This window comes from Cydia amplana, chromosome 13 (genome assembly GCF_948474715.1).
Source record: "Cydia amplana chromosome 13, ilCydAmpl1.1, whole genome shotgun sequence".
Taxonomy (NCBI): domain Eukaryota; kingdom Metazoa; phylum Arthropoda; class Insecta; order Lepidoptera; family Tortricidae; genus Cydia; species Cydia amplana.
In genome coordinates, this window is record NC_086081.1 from 13,000,139 (window position 1) to 13,019,413 (window position 19,275).

Below are 19,275 nucleotides of genomic sequence, written 5' to 3' on the forward strand. Positions count from 1 at the left end.
ATTATCCATTCTCCATTAACCAAACATAACCTAATAATACTTAATCAAAATTTCGGCTTTGGTATTTAGTCCTTAAAGAATTCAAGCATATGCTAAGTTGTGAGTAGGTGTAGAACCTACAGTGTTCAGCTAGGCTAGAGTATAAATAAATCGTAACTACATATTTACTCGTGTTAAACATTCAACTCGCTCAACAAAAACTTAGTTAAACTGTAAAACACAATAAAGTTATAGTTAGTTAGTTCCCGACAGGCGGCGCGCGCGGGCATAGAAAACAAACCAATTATCCGAACAAAACGCAACTAAATTAAATTTTCAAATTCAGTGAGCCCGCTTAGGGTTGCCGGCGACAGCTTAGGGGATGTTCCGATTATTTGTAACGTTTTGTAGTGGGCTTAGTGAATGCATGTTGGGTGTTAGAAGGATAATAATCTTAAGTGGGGGTCATGTTTAACCTGCTTTAAGTTACTTTCTATGTTAATTGGGTAATTTTTCTGTTTTGATTACCCTAATGATAAGCTAATCGTTTCCTGTAGTTTTACGGAATGAGATCAAAACTTACACAAAGAGGTAATTGTTTTCTTGATTTAACCTAAATTCGACAACATCAGAAATACTGAATCGGCCCTCTTTTTGTATTTTTATCTTTATCAAAATCATTTAAACCAAATAAGAGTGCCACGAAATGGCCTCATCTCAGCATGTTGGTGGTTTTAAAGGTAAAAAAGAGAGGTATGTTACAAAATTTCATTCCGATAAATAGATAATACATATTTCAAGAAATTTAAAGGAATCTCGACATAAACGTGATGTACCTTTGTGCAAAATACACACTTAATATATAAACTAAGCGCTAATCTCATTGAAACATAATCTCTGCCGCAAACCCGCGCGCCAGCCCTGCGCTCCAAACAGTTAATTTCTAATTAAATCCGTTAATTACGCGATCCGCTGCAAATTAATACCGCCGACTGTACATAGCTACCGGCGTTAGAACGTTAACTCTATACATGTGTGCTGCACATTGAGAATATGTGGGAGGAATTAGAGTTTAAACGAGTAGCTTTTGATTTATGTTTACGTACGGATTTTATATAAGTATGAGGTCAAAATTTAATATTTACTTTGTAAGCAGGATGCCTAAGAAACAGTTAAACAGACTAGCTAATATTCGGAAAATCTTGTATCTTATTTTGTGTGGTAGCTGATTGGAAGTTTGTGTTCACCTGACGAAGCCTGCGTTGCGGATATAAAATTATGGTCCGTGAATATTTTTTTAAATATAGTAATACGTGAGAGACAAGGTAGAAATAAGTAAGGTGGGTATCCGCTCTGTTTATATATTTATATAATGACACAAGTACCTACAAACATAGCTACATTTGGTAAGTAAATTTAACAAACACCTAAAGAACTGAAAAAAATGCGTCAGTGTCCGATTATCTTTATTTTTAGGATATTTATGGTGAAAGTCTAATCAATAAAGTTTTATTTTGTCTTAAGAATAACTTTTATGTATTATTTACATATTTAGAGGTACATATTTATTAGCAGTTGACAAAAATAAATACACAATTCTTATATTTCCAACACACACCACAATGAATCCCAGGGTACGCAAGAATAACGGAAGCGGAAACGGAACAATTACCTCTGCGGACCAATCTGGCTGATAAGATTACGGCATTATGTTGCTAGACGTGTGTAATCACAGCTTAGCTAGGCTTTATTACATTTCTATTATTGCTGGTTAAGCGCGTTACGAGGAAATGCAGGGCTATAACAGCGAAAATCGAAGTTCGCAAATTGCGGGCATTTTTCTCTGTCACAGTAATTACGCCTTCATTGGAGTAAAAGAGAAAGAATTCCGCAATTTGCGAAATTCGGTTTTCGCGGTAGCCCCACAGGCCGCAATGGGTACGTACAGTACAGACTAGCCCAAAAATATGTTGACAAATATTTTTTAGGAATATTTTGTCTTACTTACACGTCTTTTATAAAATGAAATAAAAAAATCAAAGTAGAATCATTGAACTAAAATAAAACGTATCTTAAAAATATTCTCCTTTAAGTCTGATACATAAACGTTAACGTTTGATGAAATTGTCAACAATATGCCTCACAAAAAATTGTCTACGTATTTTTAAGCCACCTTGTTATAAAAAAGCCTGCTGCAGAATTTAAACTTAGGAAATAACTTCAAATTTAGCCGTTTTCCTAATATAAAAAAGCTAAGTTTAACATATACATACACATGTGGGTCCATGTTAAAACTATTTGTTAAGAGGATATATAACTTAATTGGTACAACATAGAGTTCAGTTAAATAAAAAGTACAAAATTCGAGAAACTCTTCTTCATTATTTCCTTCTCCTAATTAGTACCTATTAAAAGCTTATCGTATTATAACCATCAGCTATCAATAATCAAAACAGCTTCACTGTGAACCTTTCAACTGCAAATTGCACTATTTCTCAGAAAAATACGTAGCCACTAAAACTCGCACAAACCTAAATATCTAATGGATCAATTTCTTCGTGCACTTAAACACCTAAGACAGCCAACGTAAGATTCAATCGTCAAATTAATCCTCTCAAGCGCTCCCCAATCAAACTAATATCGCGACGAGTCAGGAACGCCTGACTGTCACAGTTAATTGATCCGGCACCCGGACCCGGACGGCTTAGCTACATCCACTTACAAGAGAATGGGGTTAAGGGGAAAAATAGAAACAAGTGAATCCTAATCGTTCACGACGATTAGGGGGAGATTTAGCGACTTAGTGGATGATTGAAGGAGAATGAGACGAACGCGGGTTCTACAGAGCGTGATGTTACATCCATCCGTGATTAAATCAGGAATCGAATACTGGTATTATTTTTGTGTTTTTATACAAAATCACCGGTATTTGATTTCAGTATCTCGGGTATTTTCGCGTTCTATTTTGCTAATCTGTTAATTCATCGCCCTTACTTATACATTTTTTTTTTATATAATTGATGATGATCCTTCCGGCCGATTTCGGCCATGGCGACCACTACGACTCCTAGTTTGCTCGGCGCTCGTGCGCCCGAAGATGGCTGACGTAGCCGATCTTCGAGGTGAACCCCCGCGCACATTGAGGGCACGTGAGGACACCAGCCACGTAGTGGTAGTTAATGGCAGCAGGCTGGCGCGTTTTCAGCTCGTCGCGCTTAGCGTCGAGGTCAACTTTACGTTGCTCCTCGAAATCGCGCACTTTGTCCTGCACCAGCCTGCGCCACTCAGGACGCTGTGCTGCCAAACCTTCCCACTGAGAGGGCTCGATGTTGCACCTTTTCATGTGTCGCTTCTGAACATCTTTGTATCGGAGGAGTTGTCCGCCAAGTTTCCGCTTACCCTCCTCTAGTTCAGAATAAAAGATGCGCTTCGCCACTCTCTCTTCCGCCATACGCGATACGTGACCGCACCACCGAAGCTGCCGACGCATTAGGTAAGCCTCTATTCCACCGACCTGGGCTCGTCGCAGAACTTCGGTATTTCGCACTCGGTCAGACCATCTGATGTTCATGATCTTACGCAAGCATTTGAGGTGGAACCGGTCTAAAGTACGAATGTGATGACGGTACACGCACCACGTCTCGGAAGAGTATAAGAGGTTTGGCAGCACGATCGCCATGTAAACAGAAATTTTGGTGGCCAGTTTTAGGTCATGCGAGCAGAAAACCTTGGAACACAGTTTCCCAAACGCTGCAGCTGCAGCACCGATCCTGCTGTTGATCTCAGCGTCAAGGTCACACTTCGAAGTTACGAGGGGCGTTCAAAATATTCTCGGTATTGATATCTTACGACCTCTTCTAAAATTTCTTTCGTTACTGGCCGCTAAGGTTTATTCATTGACATTAAAAAAAAGTATAATTCGAACCGAGATGGTCTTTTGTTTTTCTGCAATTGCTGAACAAACATGAACATCATGTGCGAATTGACAATGTTAACTAAATTAGAACATCGATGCGTGATAAAATTCTTGACAAAACAGGGTAAAAATCAAAAAACCATAAAAGAGGAAATGGATTGTGTTTACCGTGAGTCTGCTCCTTCTTTATCTACCATTCAAAAGTGGTCAAGCGAGTTTAAACGCGGAAGGGAGAGTATTGAAGATGACCCTAGACCTGGCCGGCCTGTAGTAGCTACTTCACAAGAAAATATTGATAAAGTGGAAAAACTTATATTGGAAGATGGTCGAGTAAAGGTAAAATCTATAGCACAAGTAACCAATCTCTCTATTGGTACCGTACATGATATTATACATGACCATCTTAATATGTCAAAAGTAAGTGCAAGATGGGTTCCGCGAATGCTGACTCGGCTTCAAAAAGACATGCGTGTAGTTTGTTGTTCCGATTTTATTGACCTGTGCGGTGAAAATCCTGATGAGGTGCTGCAAAGAATAGTTACTGGAGATGAAACCTGGGTTCATCATTATGACCCAGAGAGTAAACAAGAGTCCATGCAGTGGCACATTAAGGGTTCAGCTCATCCCAAGAAGTTCAAGGTCATCCCTTCAGCTGGCAAGGTCATGGCCACGATATTTTGGGATTGTGAAGGAGTATTACTAATCGATTATAAAGAAAAAGGTGTAAATATCACAGGACAGTACTACGCTAACATTCTACGTCAATTAAAGGATGTAATTAAAGAAAAGAGGCGAGGAAAGTTAACCAAAGGTATTCTGCTTCTGCATGACAACGCCCCCGTCCATACTGCTCATATTGCCAAGGCAGCTATTGTTGAATGTGGGTTTAAAACTGTTACTCACCCACCGTATAGTCCGGACTTAGCCCCCAGCTACTTCTTTTTGCTCCCCAATCTTAAAAAGGATCTGCGTGGAAATAATTTTTCTGACGATGAAGCATTGAAGGCGGCAGTGGAGGAGCATTTTTACACGAAAGATAAAAAATATTTTTACGAGGGATTAAAAAAAATAATTGATCGATCTTATAAGTGTATGAACATAGGGGGGGAGTATATTGAAAAATAAAAATATCAAACTTTTCGTACTTGTTTGTTTTCATTCTCATACCGAGAATATTTTGAACACCCCTCGTATAGTGCTCCCCAGATACCGGAATTTGTCGACCTGCTTTAGCACGTCCTCACCAAGCTGTACGGTACGGCCAGTGTCTCGTGACCATATGAGTCCAAAGACATCACCTCGGTCTTTTTGACACTTATTTTGAGGCCGAACTTGCAGCAGGCTTGGTGAAAAACAGACATCAGCTGTTGCAGGCCATCTGGGGATTCTGCAAGAAAGCATAGGTCGTCAGCATACATGATCTCTGTGATCAATGCATGTGAAACTTTCGTTCGCGCCCTAAATCTGGCCAAGTTAAAAATACTGCCATCGGTACGGAAGCGTATGCGGACACCTTCGGCTACTGTTTGTAAGACTTCCTTGACTACAACTGCAAAGTATAGGGCGAACAGTGTAGGGGCTAGGACACACCCTTGTTTCACCCCACAGGTAACGGAGAAGAAATTTGACTGTTCACCGTCTACGGCGACGCAGCACTGCATATATAATTATAACATAAAAAAATTGTTACGACTGCATGGATTAGGGGCATTCCAGAAATGTGTCGGGTACGTGAAGCTATTTTTTTTTACATTTCTGATATAGCTAAGAATATCGGAATATTGGGCATGATAATGTTTAATAACTTAGCATTATGTTCAATGATATATATAATACTTACAGATTTCTGCAGGTTAAATATTAAGATAGCTCCCATACGCGGCACATCCCTGACAAAGCAGACATGTTTTATGGAATGCCCCGATATATTTTGAATATTTTGATGGAACCAGCGCAGCAGAAATCTTTAAAACGGATTTAAAAAATTATACAGAGTTTTGACCTACAAGAAGGACCATGGAATTATTGTGATAATTTAGCACACTGCCTAGCAGGTCAACCGTATTCCCAATATTTAATTAATAATTTGCCTATTTAATTATGATTAAAAATATTGTTATTGTTATTGTTATTGTTAATACCATTATATTGTATCATGTAAACCAAGATCTAACCAAAACAAAACTGTAACATCACACGCACATTCCACCAGCCCCGTAACATTTTCCACACACGCCAAATATCCGAAACAACCCTTCAAGTGCCGCCCTAATTACTGCCCGTAATTGTTAATTTGCCGACGCGTTGGCGGCCCACGATTTATTGACCGAGGGAACAAAGGCACCTATGCTCTGGAAAATGTGGAGATGGAAAATGTATTTTACATTGCTGTTTGACAGCTTACATTCAATGGATATAGCAAATCGATAAAATCCCAGACAAAGTTACATTCTAAATCAATTTTTTGACAAGCAGATACGTCTGCGAGCGATATTCCAAATTTAATATTAAAGGAAAAAAATTAAAAATTTACGCTTCCGGCAGGACTTGGACCCGCATCCTCCGCAAACCGTGCGTTGCTCTTAACCAATTGAGCTACGGAAGCCTACCAGGACATCGCAAATCTTTCCATCCCTTCCTTTCTGCTCTGAAAGTTACATTCTGCTCCGCCCGTGATTTTACGCGCGTAAAAGTCGCTAAAAACTTTTAAACTCATCTTCATCGTCGTAGGTATTGATTTGAAAAAAGCTGCATTTAGTGATCGATGAACGAGGTCTTCTTTGCATTCTAAGGACCCGATTCGGATTTTGAACTAGATATCTATAAGACATCACCAAGATGTCAGTGTCAAACAAGTGTCAAAAGTGACGTCACTTTTGACACTTGTTTGACACTGACATATCCAATCCGTATCGTTTCGATATCTAATATTTGACGTATCTTAAAGTTTTAATATGGCTGTAAAAGTCAATTATCCTAAGGATTAATGTGACTCGTCCTAGAATACACAACGGGCTTCAGCACTTCGGGAAGCTTGAGAAAACGTTAGAAGTATTTTTTACGGGCTATGTAGGTATGTAATTGCGGAAACCGGAGCCGATAACTGTTATGCGATGGACTGTTGAAGTACGTCGTATTTGCAGTTCCGCCAGTAGGTACCACATAATTTTACGTAAACATTATGTAGGCAGGTCATCAAACTCCAAACTCATCCCAAAGCATTAAAAATCCCTCGCATCTCTCGCAAAGGCTCAGCTATAACCAGTTAATTAAACGCATACCTACATGACGGCGGCAATTTATTAGCACCGCCACACGCTCACAGAAAACGACTTATATCCCTACTAAATCTACGGCGGTTAAGTTCTTCTTAAAATTTTGCGGTGCATGTGTGGACCAGTGTAATTTGAACCGCGGTGAGGTGGATTTTGGGTAGGTTCGGAGGTCTAGTGGTATTGGGGGTTGAAAGGTATGCGCAGTAATGCCGGTATTCGGTAATTAACCCCCGAATGGCAGTAATTTCGAACGGAACGATGATTTTCTTTATACAAACAGATAAATTAGATGATGTGTGAAAATTTACAACCCTTGAAAATGCGTCCTAATAAACACTTTATCTATAGGCATATGAATGTATCCCTATGTATTCTGAGTTAAAGGTTCAAACAGAAATGGCTGCAAAATTCGGTAAATTGAGATAGAAACTTGTGACTTCAAAAATGTTTGCTATTTAATTTGATAAACACCTACATTGAAACCCAGTTAAAATATTACAGAGCTGTTTCTGAAAATCCAAATTGAAGAGTTGGTGACTTGCACCTTAACTAGTTCCTATATTAATTAAAAAAGGAAATTAGAAACGGACGAAAAAACTTTTGTACCTACACCAGCAATTTTTCCTTACCTACAAATTTTCAAAAACGTTACCACTGCAACTCACAATAGTTGACCCTCTCGTGCACTACATTATAGTGACAACAGCTCTATTAATATTAACTCTGCACTAACCGCCCCACTAGCAATTGTTGAGGATGGCGAGCAACAAAACAGAGCCAGCCACCCATATTTGATAATTACTGAAGCTATTATTTTTATACTAAAAATCCAACGGTGTAATTTATTTTTTATTTAATCTTTATTACATAATAGACGACAGTATTGACAGTAGAAATGGCAGACTTAATGCTTTAACGCATTCTCTACCTGTCAACCAATGGACTAAACCAGAAAGATAAACTAGGTGCAGCAAAAATTAGGTAAAATTAGGGTGTGTGTGTGTGTGTGTGTGTGCGTGTGCGTTACAATGACATATATAATGAAGTTGTATAATTATAATGCGAAGCGCTGTATTAATAGTCTATCGTTGTATGACTTCATCCATAGCGTGACGTGTAAAATATCGTAAGTGAGGCCGTGCCCAGCCCGATTGCTTGTTTTACTGTTTATTAATTTCTTTATAGTCCATATAAAACCGAAGAAATTATACTTGTACTTGTATTGTATTGTTGTATGACGCCATCCATAACGTGACGCGGACAATGTGCTAAGGGTGACCCCGGCCCCGAGGGACCCGACTTATCTCTCCACTAATTGAATCGACAATTGCTTGTTTACTTTCTATTGATTTCTGAGTACGGTTATCTAATTACATCTGGGGGCACGGCAGTGCTCCCGCCAAGTCGAGCAAAACAAAGAGGCACGGCCGTACCATCCTTTTCTCGAAGCGATTCAGGCCATTTTCGACGTCCTGTAATTTTGTGCTGGCTGAAGCTAGAATCCTGAATTTCCAGTGACAATTAGGGCTTAACATGATATGATAGGGATACGTATTACAAATTAAAGATATCTTATTGATACGGTTTTAACACCCCCTGGCACTGATTAAAATAACCGACTTGGTTTCACATTACATCTCAAAACTTTTTTGTAGTAGAAGCGTTGCGAGACTTGCACCTTTTTACATGTAATGTGTTTGAGGGGATTACATTTATTCAATAGCGCAATAGTTAGATAGTAGCAACTTCTGCGAACATTAGGGATTGTGTCATTTTTTTACATCATCACATAAAAAACAGTACGGGTGTCCATGTGAAATTGGTTGATTAAATTAAATGACTGATGACGGTTTTTTTGTCAGTAGCGCGGATAAAACTATTTTAAAAGAAAATTCAAAATAAAAACAACAAATGTACTTACATGGATTTAAGAACTCTCAATTCGTTGAATCAAGAGTGAACTGATTTTCTCAGATTACATTTTGTTTCGTCTAATAAAATAAGGCCTTATACAAGTATAAGGCCTTATTTTATTACCCAAGGGTAATTCAAGTAGGTTCTTATCTAGCCGGTATAATAGGATTCTAATGTAGATCTTTGACTTCATGCCTTTGCCTTTCATGAATTTGCTTACAAAGCACACGACGGCGGCAGTATTGATTTTGTGTCTCAGGCGAACTTAAGCCAAGAAAACATTCGTTTACTCGCTATAGGACTTAAGCTAACTTATGAATAACACGATTTAATAAAGTTTAAAATGCTATTTCTGAATGCACCCAAACTACCCAGATACGACTTTTTTTTTTATTACCTATAAATGGGCTTACTGGTGGCCACAGACTAGCCGAGGCGAAGACGTGGCCTACGATGGAGCGAGCCTGCCCAGAACGTGCCTCTTCACCCTTGATTTACAATTTTAAACCTAACTTACAAAATTATCTCAATTCATTAATTCATTCTATTACATTGTAAACAGTTTAACTGAGCCAAGTAATTTATATCCCTACGCGTACGTCTTATAATTGTAACGCGTGCCTATTGTCCAAAACCCTAAAAAGCGTCGATACAAACCAATCTACTGAGAGTTAAAGCGACATCGTCTAAATTGAATAATAACCTGTTAACAGTGACGTCATTGTTGGGTAAATTGCTGGTAAATTGGGAGCAGACTGCCCGATTTCCAAAACTTTATACCTCTACTCTACACCCTTCGCTAGTATAACTAGACCTCTCGATCTATGAGAGCGTCGAACAAACTTATACTGGTTGAAGTTAAGTGTAATGCATGGTATAAAATGATAAGTGTTGTGAACAGGAGGTGAGGAACGCCTCGCCTGCGTGTGATTGGTCCCGCCCCGCCGTAAGAAATGAAATTATGCACCGTGGCTTTGTATGGTTTTGTGATCGCTGTTTGAATTTGGAAGTAGTTAATACGAGACAGTTACGGATGTTTGTAAGACTTTCATTATAGGATTAGTCTAGTTGTTAACCTCTGACGCAAACAAAAGGCCGTTTACAAGCTTAATCTGCTTGTAGCGTCGTATCTTCCAAATTAATTGATTAGTCAGTTTTCGTTTGATTGAAATATGACAGTAGATATGATCAAAAGTCTTGGTTTAACACAGGTTGAGATATTTTAAATTCTTAGTCAGCTAAAACACTTTAATACGTGAAAAAATCAGCGACCCCAGGTCCGGCGCATTTTTAATCCAGCATATTTCGCTAGCCGTCCAAAGAGGAAATGCCAGCAGCGCGCTAGGCACATTCAGCCGGGTACCTATCGACCCTAGCATATAATACCTACCCTTAATTTTTATATTTACCTTTACTTATAAATTTGTAAATTTCTGTACCACAAAGTGTTCCAGAATAAATAATGATATATTTTGAAATTACTAAAAACCTTTAATATACTTACTGCATAACTTAAAATGACCTAAGGAACCTAAATTGCCCTAATAGCAAGACCATGGTGAGTCTATATTATTAATATATATTCCATCATTGTACATGTTTATATAACCGTGTTCTAGAGTTAATAATTGAAATTATGAACACAGTGTTCATAATTCATAATAGAAAAAAAAAACTAAAATAAATGTCTAGTAAAAAGTGGTATACGTAAGTTTCATACAATTTATAAGTGACTTGTACTCCTTATATTACAACCGTCGCCTCGCAAATATCTTCACGGGGAAGAAAATCAATAGTAACGCAGCCTCATACTTTGTAAGTGAATTTATCCTCCTCGCTGAGCCAACGGCTCGGTGGACTAGCCCGGTAGTGTTGGGATGTTTCTAAGATTAGTTATTATTATTTATTATTTGGATCCTGTGTCCCACTGATGGGCAAAGGCCTCCCCCAATTTCTCCACAATCTCTGTCCAGTGCTATGTCCGGCCGTGTGGCCGGTGTCTTTAAAGGGGCCCACTGATTAACAGTCCGCCGGACGATATCGGCCTGTCAGTTAGAACAAAAAGTTGACAGTTCCGAGCAACTGACAGGCCGATATCGTTCGGCAGCCTGGTAATGAGTGGGCCCCTTTAAAAGAGGTAAAGGAGTCCAGTTCATCCCGCCATAAGATTAGTTATTAGACAAAAATCCCGGTGTAGATTTAAACGTGGTAAAAATACTGCCTTGGGTGAGACTTTAACTCACGGCCTCTGGGTAGAGACTCCAGCTCTCTAAACCTTACCCAAGACAGTAATTTTTTCATTTAAAATGTATTCTAAGCTTAATAGCATCGTTCGCAGACGTTCCGTTTTGTTAAAAATTAAAAATACCAGTGACTGAGTATTGAGGAGTTTTGATTTTCCATTTCCATTCTTCTTCAAAAGTTATATGTGCTGAAAGATGTAAAATGTATGTAATGATGTAAAAACTTGTTACATTGCATTGTTTAATAGAGACCACTCTTCAAAATAAACCTTCAAATATTTCTAAAAATATGCAGGCATATATCTACCTTAGGTATCTAAACAAAACCGATACCTATTCAGATTTAGGCAGTTTCCATGTTGTAATTATGTATACCTATTTAGGGATCTTACAGTGAAATATTCCGAGCTAAAATACTACATAAGATAAGAATTCTAATAATAAACTAGCGTTAATCTCCAAACACTGCGTAGCTTTTTGTTCTTAAATACAATACAATACAAATACTCTTTATTGCAAACCTCAATAAAAGAAAACAATACAAAAGAGAACAGAAACCCAACGAGAGGTAAACAACAGGCGGTTTTATCGCAAAAAAGCGATCTCTTCCAGACGACCTTCTACCTAGATTTAATTTGATCTACTGCAGATGTGGTTTTTTGATTTCGTATATAACATGTAACGTATATCATTATTAACAAAATTGGTAGCTTAATTTGATACTTTTTTAGTATCGACGTTATTACATTTATTATTAAAGATAACAACCGACCTAATAATAAGCAAACAGGGAAAAACGGAAGCCACTAAAAAGGCTCCAATTTACCACAAAAACTCATGCGCAAGTCACTCCACTAACAAACGCGTTTATTGGTTCATAGAAAGGAAAATGTGCGAAATAAAAAGCCTTTAACACTATCAGATAATATTGTACTTAGGCTCTTTTTGGATAAGAAGGTGGAATATGATGTTATTAGAAGAGAAATGAGGCAACTTCCGACAGGTTGGAAAATAAACACGACTGTCGCGGCAAATTATATGCTGACAGCTGACGGGGCGAGTCACGAGCGGGAGCGGGCGCGGAAGGGGGAGAGTCGAGAGACCACATGTTATAGAGGTTAGGTTCGTCAACTTAGATATACAAAGGCACTGTAAATGTTTGTTTAGATACCTACATAGGAACATTACTTTTAGTTTACCTAATTTCTTTTGGCTAAAGCTCAGCTTTTTAGTACTAGTTTCTAATGAATACATGTAGGTATCTATTGTCCTATCCTGGCCTGTCAGTGATTCACAATTACTGGAGACATATTAAACTTAACTAAATCTATTAAGTACTTCACGTTTACTAAAAGTGTATTAAGTTGCCTTCGTTTTTCAAGTTTGCGAGTAAAAGTAACTTCCATTATATGTATAATTTTTAACCTACTCTTAGGGCTCATTTAGATGGCGCGCGAACTCGTATTCGATTTTAGTTACATTGCGGACTATTGAGGTGACATCAATTCAGCCGACCGATCAAATGACGCAATATAATGAAACTCACATGCGAGTTCTCTCACCGTCTAAAAGAGCCCTACGGTGGCCCTACGTCATCTTCTATTCTCCATATCGCCATTTCTTTTGACTTAAACCTCATCGACAGCTGCGCTAACTAGGCAACTAGCGAGCGTGAATAAGCGATTTCGGGCAATCGGCATCGGCACGAGTAATTGCAGGAATATCACTCCAATACGACATGCAGCCGTATAACTCTTATACAGGCACTATTCAGCACGTCTAATCAGTTATCTGACACGAGCTGTAACGTTTTTAAAACGTTAATTGATGACCTTTTACGGCGTTTAGTATTTACATTGATTATAATTCTAATAATTTCCCGTCACATATTCTAATCAGTTGCCTAGCTTGCGTAACATTAAATTGATGACTTTTTATAGTAGGTAGCGTTTATAAGATTTAGTATGTACTCGTAATGAGATGAAGGATTGAGTTGGATACAGTTGGATGCATATATGGTTGGATATTTTAATGGCATTTTGTTTAGTCTTTTAATATATTAACCAGTGTGATAATATATGTAGGTATTAAAATGTTCCTTTTCAAGAAGGTTTAGGGCTAATAAGTTTTAAACATTATGGCAAATGAGTGTTATGACTAGGTACTGGGCATTGGGGCTGTTATCCATTAGGACAAATGGTTAGGGCAAATGATTTTAGAACAAAATGTATTAGGGATTACGAGGAAGGCCCATTTTGGCTAACGAATTTTCGATCTGTGTAATTTATTATTACGATATAAGTAATTAGTTTTGATTGAGAACCAATAAATTTAGCTTCTTAAGCCTGGATATTCTGGTTCAAAGGGTAATATGTTTTTTAATTACTCCCAACTTTGCATCCGTATCCAATCATAAACAGTCGGGCTCCGCAATAGTTGGACTCGGCTCAATGCTGTATTAATACGGATTATACAGCGCCCGATGGTTATCATATTGGTTTTATAATGAATTAATTTATTTCCTTTTGAGGGACGCAGAAATTTGTCTACTAAGGGATTATGCACGTTGATTGAGTTGGTATGTTGAGCGAAGTTGATGCGCAGAGTTTTTATAGGATTATAAAGTAATATCAGTAAACTGGTCCAAGTTCCGAAGAAATAATGAATCCTGCGATGCCAATTTAAACCTTATGAAACTGCAACTTCGGGGTACAAATTGATAAAATAAAATGATACTATAATCTCGCCGGCGTTTAACAGTAGGTATTTTATACTTTAAGGTAAATATATTTTCAATAGCCAATAATAAATACTTTAGAAACTTAAAAAAAACAATCTACATAATTGAACAATGCTAAAACTAACAACAGTTGCATATTTTAAGCTATTGTAGATGTACAATAAGCTCTTTTTTCGAAACGAACCGTGTCAGACGTCTTCCTTGTCGTTAACAATATCCAAACATCCCACAAATGATTAATCTACAAACACTACTAAAAAAACTATTATAATTCGACCTCTAACTTGGTTTAAAAAATTTGATAAACAGCTAGTAATAAACTGGTTATATGACAAAGTAGCTGTATAGTTTTGTGAGTTGTACAGTCAAACAGTGTGGAATGTTGCTCTGCACTTGTGCCAACATAATCAGCCGGGTATTGGACTAATTCTTACATTGTCGACAATGTTTGAAGAGCCTGGAGTGTTTACTTTAGCAGACGTAAGATTTGGAGTCGTTGAAGGTTGTTCAAATTAATGAATTCCTAACTAAATAACGTGTTTAATACGTAATAGTTGTTTTAAGTTAGCAGTTAATTTATAACAACGGTTTTGTGAAGAAATTATCTAGTGGTTCTTAATTGTTTATTCCGACTTCCTTACATACTTACTTGAAAGTATGGATCCGTTACACAATGAAATATATACATATGTAAGTAATGAAAATATACTGAAATGCTATTATGTGTTAAGAATACCTACATTCGAAAATTGAGCTCTAGCTCAATACAATTTTAATATCTCCTATTTATTCTTATCCATATCTAGGTATCAAAAATATCACTAGTCTGTATTTTATGTATTCAAATATTCACGTGATCAGAATAACGGGAAACGCACATACAATGGAAGTAGGTACATAAACATAACCTAGGTAAACGCGTTCCGCCGCGCGCAGCGTGACGCATTACCGTGCGCAAGAGCATGACGCTGGCCATGTTGGATTGTCAGTTTATGTCAAATTACGCATTGCAGTGTGAATGCAGTGGAACGAGTCGTTACAGGCCGGAAAGTTATGAAAAAAATCAGGGAACTGTTTCATTAATGCTTGTAGTTTACAAGTTAAAAGAACTTTCTTTTAAAGGTTTTTCTAATAAAGTTAGCCCCAGCTTGTTAGGAAAAAATAAAAGCAAACAATTAATTTAATATGTTCAAAGGTTTTTTTATGTAAAAATCTAATTATTTATTGATATGTAGCTGATATTATAATTTTAGGTACATTCAATTCAATTTCAATTTATTAAGTAAAGATAACACGATCTTATATTTGTTAGTACATTCTTAAAAATAATGTTAGTACTTAAAAACTAAATTAGATTTGACATTTAAAATTATTTCATTAATTACAGGACAACACATATGATCAGCTATCATCTTTAGGATGCTGTTCATTTACATACATTAATAATCATCGACTGGTAACAAAATTGGAGTAACAAAAGTTAAAGTTAAAGATTAAATAAAAAAAATAAAATAAATAAATAAATATTATAGGACATTATTACACAAATTGACTAAGCCCCACGGTAAGCTCAAGAAAACTTGTGTTGTGAGTACTCAGACAACGATATATATAATATACAAATACTTAAATACATAGAAAACAACCATGACTCAGGAACAAATATCTGTGCTCATCACACAAATAAATGCCCTTACTGGGATTCGAACCCAGGACCGCGGCTTCACAGGCAGGGTCACTACCCACTAGGCCAGACCGGCCGTCCAAAAATTATGTGTGTAGTAGATATTTTGTTCACGATACATATTTCCTTAGCATCCTAATAAAACACCTTTTATCATTAAAAGAACCTTCCATAATCACTCGACACTCCTAACTAGGTAATCGCTCGTAAATAAATATTATTCGAAGCGATCGGGCCCTAATGTAACACTTGGTAACGCGGGCCACACGCGAGTGCCCCAACTTGGCTCGCCCACTTCTCGGCACACTAATAAATTACGAATTCATTTTCTTTCAAAATAAAACTTGACATTTCGAGATGCATCCCCTGTCACTTATGTGCAATAACACACTTTCTGTTACCATTGAAGTTGTACCTCAAGATTTAGTGTCTTAAAGAATAAGGATCAAAACTGAATGGTTTTTATTTTAAGAGCGGAATATATAAGTTTGTTGTCGAGAGGCACACGCTCATTAGTGTCTTGTAGATACAAATAATGAAGGCCGGTCATTGTTGAAATAGTACAACAATATTAAAATAATAAGGCATAATAAGGCCCTTTTGTGGTGTGAACGGGCCATAATGGGCTGGGCATTTAATAATAGATTTAATAAGATGTGTGAAATTTGGAGTTAAGTGTTGGCTAAGTAAACATTCATAGGCGCTTGTGGACGCACCACACAGCCCGTGACGAATATAACAATGTAAAAGGTAGGTAAGTATAAAACCTATTCACTTTCTTAAAACGTCTACCTTCAATCCTGGAAATGACTGTACATGTATTATATGAAAGTGCGTTTAAACTGCAGTTTTTATAAAATCAAAATTTTACATCATCATTTTGTAATCAGAAATGGATGTAAAAATATCAAGTAAATACTATAGGCAGGCACAAGTAGTGGGTATCTTTTTAAATTAACCTCATCTTATTTTTTTTAACCCTTCGTATGTCTAAGCACTGTTCAGTGCGCACGAATTTAAATTCATTGTTTAATTACAATACAGGTTTAAATTTATTCGCACTGATCAGTGCTTAGACATACGAAGGGTTAATAAGGCCAAAAACTCACATCCACAACGCAGTAATTCGTCAAACAGAATACATAATATTACTATTTTACTTACTTACCTAGTTAGTATATATGCATATTTACGAATCTTTCGATTCTACCAACGTTTTCATTGTTATTTATCAATTTTGTACCTATACTTACTATAGGTGTGTTTCGATAATAATGTTCCTGATCTATCTTTTAATTAAAATAATTATTCTATATTTATCTCTAAAGTGGTGACTCTGGCATAGCTTAGTATGTAATTGGGATAAAGTGTTTACCTAGCTTTCAAGCTCTGATAGTGCCTACTAAAAGTACTAAAGCCACTCAAAAACTGCTGAATTTAGTAAAATTCGTATAATTTAAGTGTACAGCCAAACCCTACATGGATGTTTGGGGTGCGGGGTGTTATAAGACAATATATAACCCTTACTTCCCCATTCGTAAAGTGCACAGCGTGCACATCATGGTACGAGATAATAGGCAGGTACCTACACCGAAAGGTGTCACATTAAATTGAAAAATAAATAAATACAGAGCAGAAAGATCTTTTTTTTAAACGTTGTAGATAATACCTTTCATACTGTATTAATTTTCAAATATATCACCAAAATTTTGTTGTTTTAACACCAAACCGTCTCTCACTGTTAATTACTCGTAGTTCGCCAAATTATAATATTGTACCTATTGGAATTTGGAAGTTTCATAGTTCCTGCTGAGTAAAGTTGCTCAGTCCGCTAATTGTGGTTGGTGCAACTGTACGGTTACCATCAGTTTGTCACTGACATAAACGCCGTCGAGAACGTAATTTACTTTCTATACATCTCGCTCGCACTCGCATATTCGTGCAAACCTTAAAGTGTAATCTATGAAATGAATGCAAAACTTAAACATCTTTTCAATAGGCAGCTGTATTTTTTCCTGTTTTTACAGGGTTGAACCTCATTTTGCAAGAAAAGCGAACGCAAGTCGGGTTCTTATTTAACAAACACAAACCAAGACATTTTCAAGGAAAACCTAAACTTATTCCTATTGTAAAGTGGGCTATTAAACCGATCCTGTGCTCGAAACTCTCCAATTTGTTACGGACGTGGTCCACAATCCCCCGCTAATGCTAAACGTCATAAAATGTATGGGATTTGTGACCGTTTACTACCTTTTGGTTTTGGAACAGTGCCGAGGGCCTGGAGAGCGGACCCGCAAACTACTGATAGGGTTTATACTTGACAGAGGTAAGTAGTTGACTCCTTTAGATATTTGACTTTAAATAAGGTTAGGAAGCGCCTTTCTAATAATTTATTTATTCTTGGTGGCGAAACGTTAATGGAACACGATTTTTACCGGTTTTTCTATGTATTTAAAGATATTGAAGCATTTTATAGCTGGTCGTCGTGGAGCATGTCCGGTTTGAAGGACCACTTTGTTTAAAAACGTTGCAACGATGCCAATTAATCGCTATATTCATATATACTGCTCGTTTATATAGGCTATAAGGTCAAGGTGGCTAATTCCGTCATAGGGCCTATTCCGTCTACCTACTAGCGTTTTTCTTGAACAACAAAAAAAAATTAATCGACAGAGCAGCGATTGCTGTTAGTCAGCAATCAAAAGCAGGTGGTTTTTTTCCTACAATTGAAAATCAAAGAAATATACGCTCGTGGACGGAATAGTCCCTATGACGGAATTAGCCACATTGACTATATAAATATATAAGTTCCGATATCAGATTCAGGTAAAAGTAATATCTGTAGCAACATGAAAACAAAAGTTATGTACCTGCACACAATTTTATGACTCAGATGCAGACTACTTTAGTATTTTTATGTACCTTCCTAACGCAAGCAAGTATAATTGCAGTCCTCGTTATTCTATTTCACGTGTTTTCAGCGAGTCACTCGAGAGGGTAGCTTGAAACTAGTTTAATCCGGTTTAAGGATTTCCACAAGGCTTGTTATCTTGTAAACAAAACCAAAAGGCAAATTAAACCTGTGACGTGTAAAGTCGCCAAAAGTAGACACCACTCAGAATGATGTCGCCTTAACTTAAGATTTTCAGTGGTACCCATTATTACAAGCTGTCTAAAGGTAGGTTGTCAACGAAAGGTATGCCAGGACCTAATTCTCATATACATCGGAAACCTCTCACGTTCCCCGGATAGCCTGAAGAAAGTTATTATGACGGGCAAAGTTGAAGGCACCAGATCCCATACCCTCCCCCTACTAGATGGTCACATGGTGTGCTCAAATCACTGCACCTCTGCAATTAAAACAGCACAAGGCCATGCGCTAGGCGAGGAATAGAAGCCTATGGAAGAACCTGGTCTTCAACAGATGAACATGATGTCACGATCCTCAGCATTGAGGGATCGACTGAAGAGAAAGGCAAACCGAGGAAAAGGTGGATAGACTGCAAGAAGAAAGCTTGTGAATG

At 37.3% G+C, this 19,275-nt stretch overlaps 1 protein-coding gene across 2 annotated transcripts in view; it reads right to left on the reverse strand.

Annotated features, from left to right (window-relative positions):
- The window catches only part of LOC134653575 (visual system homeobox 2-like), a 132,547-nt gene that overhangs the window by 13,861 nt on the left and 99,411 nt on the right, over window positions 1-19,275 (reverse strand). The gene's annotated exons all lie outside the window — the stretch shown is intronic.